Source organism: Amblyomma americanum, chromosome 10 (genome assembly GCF_052857255.1).
Source record: "Amblyomma americanum isolate KBUSLIRL-KWMA chromosome 10, ASM5285725v1, whole genome shotgun sequence".
In the NCBI taxonomy this organism is placed as follows: domain Eukaryota; kingdom Metazoa; phylum Arthropoda; class Arachnida; order Ixodida; family Ixodidae; genus Amblyomma; species Amblyomma americanum.
This window is the reverse complement of record NC_135506.1, coordinates 109,533,067-109,542,627: the sequence shown is the minus strand read 5'-3', so window position 1 is coordinate 109,542,627 and position 9,561 is coordinate 109,533,067.

Below are 9,561 nucleotides of genomic sequence, written 5' to 3'. Positions count from 1 at the left end.
CCAAACTTGTTGAATTCACTACATAAACATGGTCTTCAACTCCAGCAAGCATCGAAAGCTGATATCAGATTAGTTTTATCTGCAGCTGAACCTATTTCTTGATATGCTTTTGATATGTTCTGGTAGGCAATGTTTTTGTTTGTTTTATTTGGCCGTGATCGTGATTCTTCGTTCTTTTTCTTTATGTAGAACCTGCATTTTATAAACTAAAAAGTGGCAGTTGTATTGTTCCGTTCTGGCGTAAACTGTGACCTCCCTTCTATGCTTTATTCTTTTTTGACGAACGAAATTTCTTCGCATGTTTCGTGCAAATGTCGTCATTTTTGATTCTGTGAATCTTGTGCTGAAATTTCATGAATGTGTCGTTGAGTGCACTTTTATTTTTCCATACACGCTACACTGTTCCGCTGATGCCTTTATTTTACCTTTTTTATTATTTATGGGGGGTGGGAGACTCGTCAAGCCGACTGTCCGGCTTTTTTCCCTACCTCTCCCATCACAATGACGGAAAACAAAGGCATTATTATATTATTATTAATATATCACTGTTAGGATCACATGAATTACATCTGCGAACCAATTCTTCACCCCGTGACATATGAACGTGAAATAGAATCCTGCATTACCTATGCTGCCCTTTTAAGATAAGCACCGCGAATCGTCGAATGTTATATTTGCTGCCATTTACTTCAACCCCAGCAAAAAAATGCCAAGCCAGGAGAAGATATCAATTGAAAAGTTATTTTTTATATAGACGATCTATGTTTTGGGTTGACTGTAGTATGGTGCAGGTCAAACAGTGCACTCTTCACTTGTTTTGTTAGCACGGTTAGTTTAACAGCCTTAAAACGTTATCATTTCTTTAAAAAACAGTTTCTTAAGACTGTAATAGTAAAAGCAATAGGAAATGCAATACTCTAAACAAATAATTGAAAAAACGGGTACATCTGGAAGCTCGACACAAATTTTCCTAATTATGATCGGATTGCAAAATATATCAATGACATAACCTTAAAACAATCATTTGTTTTAAACATTTTCGCAGAAGGGAAAATTATTCTCTCAGGACTTATACGTAGTAAAAGTTATTCACACGAAAAAGATTTCTGCTCTTCGGAGCGAACATTAAAAGTTACTTCCTGTGGTTCATTTTTACTCAAAAAAGGTTCGGTCTTGACGTTTTCAACGCGCTTCTAAAATATGCGCAGAACAAAAATGTCACCAAGCACCCGGGCATCACGCTGTTCCTTGTGTTAACAATCCTATGATATATTTACAGCGCCAGGGCTAGGTAAAGAACAAGTTTTCCGTCGTGTATGATGTGTAGTTGGTAATGAAACTTCCTCCAGTACAACCTAATGTGATTTCTCTTATGACTTTATATATTTTGTCAGTATGATCAGTAGCGAACCCAGATATCGATTTCTGCATTGCTTGTGAGTTTGTGCAAAGTGTTCTACTAATGTCCGCCAGACAATGAAAACCTCCACTGCGTAAAAACAGAAGATGCAAAACTTTCATTTGAACTGCCTTCCTGTCACCACCGCTTTGCTTCCTCACACTACAATCTCCTGTAGTAGAGCGATAAGATAGGACATTTGGTGCATATGGACCTTAAAATAATGAAATCAACGGTGAGTATGCGGGTACCCCATCTGTAGCCCTCTCCTTTTGTCTGTGTTAACGAAGCGCTCCCAGTTTCTACGACACGAAAACCTCACCGTTTAGTCATTTCAGTCACCCTCTTGGCCCGGTGGGCATTAAGGACGGAAGTGGAGCTTGACAAACAAAAATAAAGAGAGGGAGAGGGGAAACAGGGGTACCGAACATTAACAGTTTTGTACCCAAATCAGGTTTGAAAATAGAGATTACACAATAAAATTATAACAGTAGCATAAAGAACAAAACATACACGCGTAAGGAGCAAATTATTTGATCTGAAAAACACCGGGAAGGGAGAAATCAGCAACCAAAAAATTAATGTAGATTAGCTCAGCTAATCCAGGATATACAAAGCGAAAGATGGCGTTCACTGTGTTTATAGGCGTTGGCGTTGAAAATGTTCTAGGTGGCGATGGCTTCGACAAAAGGAAAGGTGCATAACTGGCTCCCTGGATATGCGGACGCCTCATTCGTGTTTCGGTAGATGTGGCGGTGGTGAGAAAGCGAGATGTGGCCAGAATGCATTAGCGCCGCATGCCACCACCCAGGGTGGTAGGGAGAGCGCGCTGCTTATCCAGTGTGCGGAACGCAATCAAAGCAGGCTTTTGCAGTTGAACACCAAGCCACGTATATGGAAGCGAGATTGAGGTCTCCACTGAGCCACGGAGTCGGTTTGCGCCTTTCCTTCCGTAAAAATGAACGTCCCCTGCAAATTTGTCAACGCCAAATAACTCTATGAATGCCGTCGGCTCACTTGTTTTGTTTTGTTTTTGAGGAAAGGAAATGAAACAGTAACCGTCTCACATATCTCGGTGGAGACCCGAACAGCGCCGTAAAGGAAGGGATTAAAGAGGGTGGGAAGGAAGAAAGAGAGCGGGGCAACGCCTGTGGCTCAGTGCTACTAGTGGCGCATGCGCAGTAGTCACTAGGAAGAAATGAAGATATGAAGTCGCATACAACGCAGAACACGATCGCAGGGTTGGTCTTTGCTGAACAGAATTCTTAGTATCCGATGCATCATGGAATCGACCATTGTTGCCAAATTATTCCTATAAGTGAGCAACCACATTGGTAATGCTGTAGATGTGCGAAAGCTGGTATGCGAATAAATGCTATGGTTCTGAGAATTGTAGACATTCCACATGGCCACGGTACGCGCAATTCTCAGTAGATATGACATATTTTGCATAAAACATTGCTGCTGTAGATACCGAGAAAATTCATTTTAGCTCGTCCATGTGCGCAGTAGCGGTTGATCGGCGTCTGAAATCCGGGCTAATTTCAACAATTTTCCCATGGATACATGAGCAATGACCCATATATATGAGTGATCATGCAGCCAACACCAGGATAATCCTGAAGCAAATGTGTTAGCAAATTGTTTTTGGTGCTGACGTCGAGTTCCTTGCACATGCCTTTATGAATAAGGCATCGAGGCGACTCGCAGCTTTAGCATGGACATTCTTAGTTTTGAACCTCCTGTATTCTTGTGGCATGAAGTGTGCTGCGCTTTTTCTCGTTTTGCTACAGAATCTAGACCTTCTCGCAATGTGAGTAATTAGTTTTAACTACAAGTAACAAATGATGAGACAATGTGAAAGGTAGAAATTTCTTTGAACTTGTCCAGTACAGCCTTGTGCATTTGATGTAAAACCAAATGTTAGCAGCGAACACACTTTTCTTTCCCGTCGAGTCCATTTTTTTGCACCGGGATTTGAAAGAAAATTTTTAAGAACATGTTTAAACTTCTTAGCAATGATATGCTCTTTTGTCTCTAGTTAGGAAGTAGCAATTCGTAGCACTGGAATTTTCATACTGATTCACGTAAGTGTCGCACCAAAAGACTCACACACAAATTTCTGTTCGTCGCTTCTACACACGTGAAGACTACACTTCTATTCTTTTTAGTCACCACGCACTTAATTGGCCGGCATGTAAATTACGAAGACCGTTTCAAAACAGTACAGTTCCATGACAAACTAAATATATATTTACCAAACATGGAACCTAAAAAAAGATACTTCATTCTATGGGCGCCCTAAAGAAAACACTCGCTATGCATTGCTGACATCGAGGCACGAAGGAAGGGGCATGTCTTCAGAGTTATAAGTAAAACTTCTTGGTCTCATAATGATAAGACCTTTGCTCTAAGTCACATTATTTAAAAAAAATGCTGCCAGCCACCGCAAGAAATCACCATGAAAGAATAAATAGCATGCTTTACTAGTCATAGAACTATAGCAAGCATCACAAATCGCGAAAAAAAATGCTTTCGTGGTATGCGTCCCGACACACCATTTCAATGGAGGCCAAGTGCTACCCAAGCAGCACAGGTAATCGGCCCAATATTGCAACAGGATGGTCCCATTCTGGTCCTTTGTAGTGTCGGCCTTTGCTATTACGGTTCAAATGTTGGGCCAATAACTTGTGCTGCTTGGGTAGTGGTGCGTCTAATATGAGATGTCCTTGCAAGTGCAATAATCCCAGATTGTGAAATTAATTGTTGCGCTTATCTACAGCATCCCTCATGGGCTGGGTGCTTTGGGACGTTAAGCCCCATTAAACCACGATTACCTTCGTATACTTCCAACGAAAGTCACCTGTATTAATGTAATTTGCCTTTCTGTATGATGTCTTCATTCCCGGCTGATGTCTTCTTGGTTGCTTCTGGTGGCGTATGAGTGCCCATTGTGTTAGGCATTGTGTTGCAACCTGTTTAGTTAAGCTTAGTAGTGTTCCTGCTTTTTAATGTTGTTTCTTCTGCTGGAAGCTGTTTCTGTATGGTGAGAGGAGGGAGTCCTTGTTTTCCGTTAGGGTAGGCCGAAGTTTTGACAGCCTAGAAAGGACTCTTTCTGGCATTGATTGGCTTCAAGAACTTGACTAGTTTAAGTGATGCATCCAGGATGTTTGCTGCATTCATGATAACTTTTCTGGTAGCCTGGGCATTGCCACATTGTGGGATCTTGTCAAATTTCACCCATCGTGTGAAATTTTACTTGTGTTTCATCGCGCTGCCAATTGCGTGCTGACATTAACTGTTCAAAGCTATTCTTTGTGACTCTGAATGTTTTGAACTTCCGGGCCTGCTCGTAGCAATATCCTTTACTTTGTATATTTTTTGCTGAGCAGGTCAAGCAGTTTTGCTTCACAATTATCTCCGATAGAGACATAATGGTTGAGTGCACCTCCATGGCTGCGACTTTGAATTCAGCGCGATGCCGTTTGGTGTTTCAGTCCGTAAGTCGATCAGCCTCCCCTTATAATGTATTCATTCCACAGCTGCCTTCAATAACGACCGGTCAGTCCACGTAACGACAACGCCATCCCATCTTTTCCGTCCATAGTGACGTCCTTCTTATGTAAAGGTTCACAGCTGATTTGTCGCCTTCAAGGAGTCGTTATTACATATGTCTCCATCTCTTCGATTGAGAATACTGCCAGAGTTTTTTTTTCGGTTTCTCTTCTTGCTTCTGAAGGGCGTCGGTGTAGGTTTGTGGAGAGTTCCTTAGAAGCTTGAAGTCTTTCCCTGACTTGCTTGTTTTCATGTGAGCGTTCCATTCTTAGCATATTTAGTTTTTAACGTCATCAAGGAATTTGCCTGTGCAGTTGCTAATGGACTCATGTCCCCTGGAAAACTCTGAGATTTTGATAACGCTTCAAAATTGTTCGGACTGATCTCCGCTTATTGCTGCTGTACTGACCTCATTGCTCTTGTCACTGAATTGTGCTGTTTGTGTTCTTATTGGTCTCTTTGGACCTTTTCTGCGTTCTATTTTCCCATTGTCGATGGCTTGCAAGTGCCGCTGACGTGAGATTTTTGCTTCAAAGACTGGTCTTTGGCTCCGTCATCAGATTAGGCATCAGTCTGCTTGGATTTTGCGTACTCCAGTGATTTCATTCTGTCTCGAGTAGCTTTTCCTGTGAAAACTTTTCTGCGGAAACTTTGAGTATTTTATATTCTTTTTCGTTTGTTGCCACTCATTTACACGCATCGCCTTTACTCTTTTTGAAGCCGTGTTTGCAAGGCCCTCCCCTTGCACTGTTTGTTTCCTCCTGCTCTCCTTGAATGACGCCTGTGCCCGCGTGCAGCCCTCTTGTGATCTTCGACTTTTTTTTATCTCGTGATTCGTGCCTCTTCTTTCTTGGTCTATTTAGGATGCCCATTTCAGATACCGACACTGTAATGAAGTCGCTGTCGCTTTTTTTTTTCCTGTTCAGAGTTATTTTTGGTCAAATTGAATTTTTCAGTTTTCTGCATATCGTCGTTCATTGTTCACCTCTTCAGGGCAATCGGTTTACTGAGCACTCCCCTACAGTATCTTTTGTCGTTCTTAGTGTTGTTCAGGCTTTTAAAGGTTGCTCTGTTTCATTCTTTTGAAGCAGTGCTTGTCACCTGAGAGTCCTTGTTTTATCTGTCAGCATGAAATTTACTTGCTGAGCGAAAAAGAACATTTTTTTTTACCGAGGTCTGCCCCAAAGAGCCGAATTAGCTGGTTCCGTCTGTAACTAAGGTGGTTGTAAATGCTTGAAATTAAGGTTTGTCCCGGATTCGTTTCAGTTTTACCCCAGAGGCCAAACAAATTATAAAGCCTTGAAGTCGTCAATTTTCTGTCTCTATAGGCAGAATCCTATTTCTCTGGGGTGGATAATTACGAAATTATTTAATGTTTTGTCGAAACATCTTCCACCACAAGCCTCACGTGGTGAAGCCGATGTTTATGAGTGAGTAGTCCTGCTGGATTTTTCTCAAGATTACTATCTTTGCCGATCGACATAACACTGCGGGGCGGAAAAATACGATTTTTGTTACTAGTTATCCTGAGCGGTCGGTGGTTATGACCACTTAGCGAAAGCTAATACATTTGGAAGGTACCTCGGGATATTTATAATGTATTTTAAACATATTTTGTATTCATGAATGCTCTATAAATATGCCGGAAAAAGGTTTCTGAAATTTTATGCTTGCTATTCGAAATGTATTCTTAAAACTTGTCAGAAATACGTCGCTTAAACTATGCTTCGAGCACGTTTCAAATACATGAAAAAATAAGAATGCGATTTTAGCATCTTTTCCGTATATTAAAAGTGTACTTTCGTAATTAATAAATTAATTCGTCTCAAGTGTACCTCACTTACAGCATGTTTCGAGCACGTTTGAAGCCCATGAAAAAATATGAATAAGATTTTAGCATCTTGTAAGTGTATTAAAAGTGTACTTTCGTAAATATGAAATTAATTTGTCTCAAGTTCACGTCACTTAAAGCGTGTTTCGAGCACGTTTCAAATACATGAAAAAATGTGAATGCGGTTTTGGCATCTTGTCCGTATATTAAAAGTGTACTTTCGTAAATATTAAATTAATTCAAGTATGCGTCACTTAAGGCATGTTTCGAGCGCGTTTCAAGCACATGAAAAAATATTAATGCTGTTTTAGCATCTTGTCAGTGTATAAAAAGTGTACTTTCGTGAATATTAAATTAATTCGTCTCATGTATACGTTACTTAAAGCGTGTTTCGAGATGGTTTAAACACATGAAAGTATGAATGCTGTTTTAGCATCTTGTGAGTATATTAAAAGTTCACTTTCGTAAATATTAAATTAAATCGTCTCAAGTATGAGTCACTTAAAGCGTGTTTCGAGCCCGTTTCAAATACGTGAAAAAATATTAATGCGGTTTTAGCATCTTGTCGGTATATTAAAGGTGTACTTTCGTAAATATTAAATTAATTCGTGTCAAGTCTACGTCACTGAAAGCGTGTTTCGAAAACGTTTCAAACACATACAAAATGTGAATGCGGTTTTAGCGTCTTGTCAATGTTTTAAAGGTGTACATTCGTAAATATGAAATTAATTCATTCGAAGTATACGCCACTTAAAGCATGTTTCAAGAACGTTTCAAACACGTGAAAAAATAAGTGTCCGGTTTTAGGATCTTGTCAATGCATTAAAAGTGTACTTTTGTAAATATGAAATTAATTTTTCTCAAGTATACTTCAATTGTAATAAACGGGAAGTCCTTTTAAACATGTTTGAAGCACACTTTTAGCTGGCGTAGAACAATCTAGTGCTCGAAATCGCGCTTCGGGAAATATCCCTTTCATGTTGGACATTTATTGAAAGTGCACCTTCTCAAATACGGCATTAATTTGTCCAAAGTAGACTGCAATTCTAACGAATGAGCTGTCCGCGTTAACGTAATTGCCGCACACTTCAAGCTACCGTTGGAGTTAGTGCTCGAAATCGCGTTTCGGGTAATGACATGCTGGAAAAGCATTTAAAGTGTACTTTTGTAAATACGAAATAAATTCGTGCATAGTATGCTTCAATTCTAGCAAGTGGGTAGTCCGCGTCAGCATATTTGCAGCACACTTGAAGCCGACGTGGTACCACCTAGTGCTCGAAATCACGTTTCCAGGAACCGTGACAACTCTCCCCTTTCTGTCGTCATCCGTTCATGTTAACTTTTAGCATAAAGGCAATCACCACTTATTTAAATTCCGTGCGGACAGCGTGATAGCATTATACTGGCAATGGCGCCATGCGCGCCTCCTGGCCCGAACATGCCAGCGAAAAGGACCCCGACTGGCAAGACTGATCCGCTCCCTTAGACTCCCATGTATATATTGGTTGACAGACTCCTGACCGATGCTTGATGCAAGTTACGACTAACAGTTCAGTTCTAGGTAGACCGCAGATTCCAATGCGACCACTGCGACGCTTGTGCGACAGTTTGGGGGCCCACAGTCTTTGCGCAAAAAACGCCGCACCGGGCAAGATAATGTGTCTCCTCTCGGGGGTATATATAAGCCAAGTCAAGCATTAGGCTTGTCGTAGGAGTTCGTGTTGGCTGACGTCATTTTCCGTCACTTTTTATTTTAGCGGTAGGATTGCAAACTGATTTTTCAGGAAAGGAAATAGCTCACTAGATGTCTAAGATGTCGGTGGGCACCTGAACCGCACCGTAAGGGAACGGGTAAAGCAGGATATGAAAGAAGGAAGGAAGGGGTGTCGTAGCGGTCTCTGGGATAATTTTGACCGGCCGGTGATGCACTGACATACTATTGCGAAATTTAAGGCCGTCAAGCCAAAGGCGAGCCGATGTCTAGTTTTTTTTTTATCTCAGATGTCAAAAATACGCATTTTACACATCGTATAGTTGGCATTCCAGCATTGCATATTTATAAACTGATGTGACAGAGTGTACTGTTGTCGATGAAATCATCATCTCTGCTTTTACGTAATAAAATGTGCAAACAGCGCTAGAGTTTGCTTCTTTAGAAATGCGTGCGGCTCCATTTTTCATTGTGCCACGCAGAAAAGCCAACACAACAAGCCTCTAAATGCGTGTTTTGACTTTCGATGCTTATGTAATGCCGGATGTGCTCTACAGTCAACCTGCACCAACCCCATGAACGTATTTCTCGCAGTTTTTAAAATAAAAATCTGCACAAGTTAAAGGACTCACCAGGTGCACAACTTTATAAGCTTTATACATATTTGGAAAGCGTTTTACTTCGTTCCTTTGAAGTGATCTAGGTGCTGCGTAACCAGGGCATAGCAGATGCTTATTGTCACGTAGGGGTGACTGCAATCTGGACAACAGAAAGATAGCAAAATTGCGTCTAAATTAAAAACTCTTTATTTAGGCTCGTTTGTGCCCATAATGGATTGAGTGACTCGACGGCGGCCTAGCAGCAAGAGTGCTTGGCAGTCGTCGAAACAGACCATGGTCAATTTAAAGCTGATATCGAACTTTGTAGATAAAGCGAGCAAGGGTACTACATCGTTCTGGAACAATGTAGAATCGGCTCTGCCCGGATGCGATCAATCGAAATAAATGTGGCCACTTCTTGCATCGCAAACAAAGCGATAAAGTGGCGATAAAGAATGAACAAACA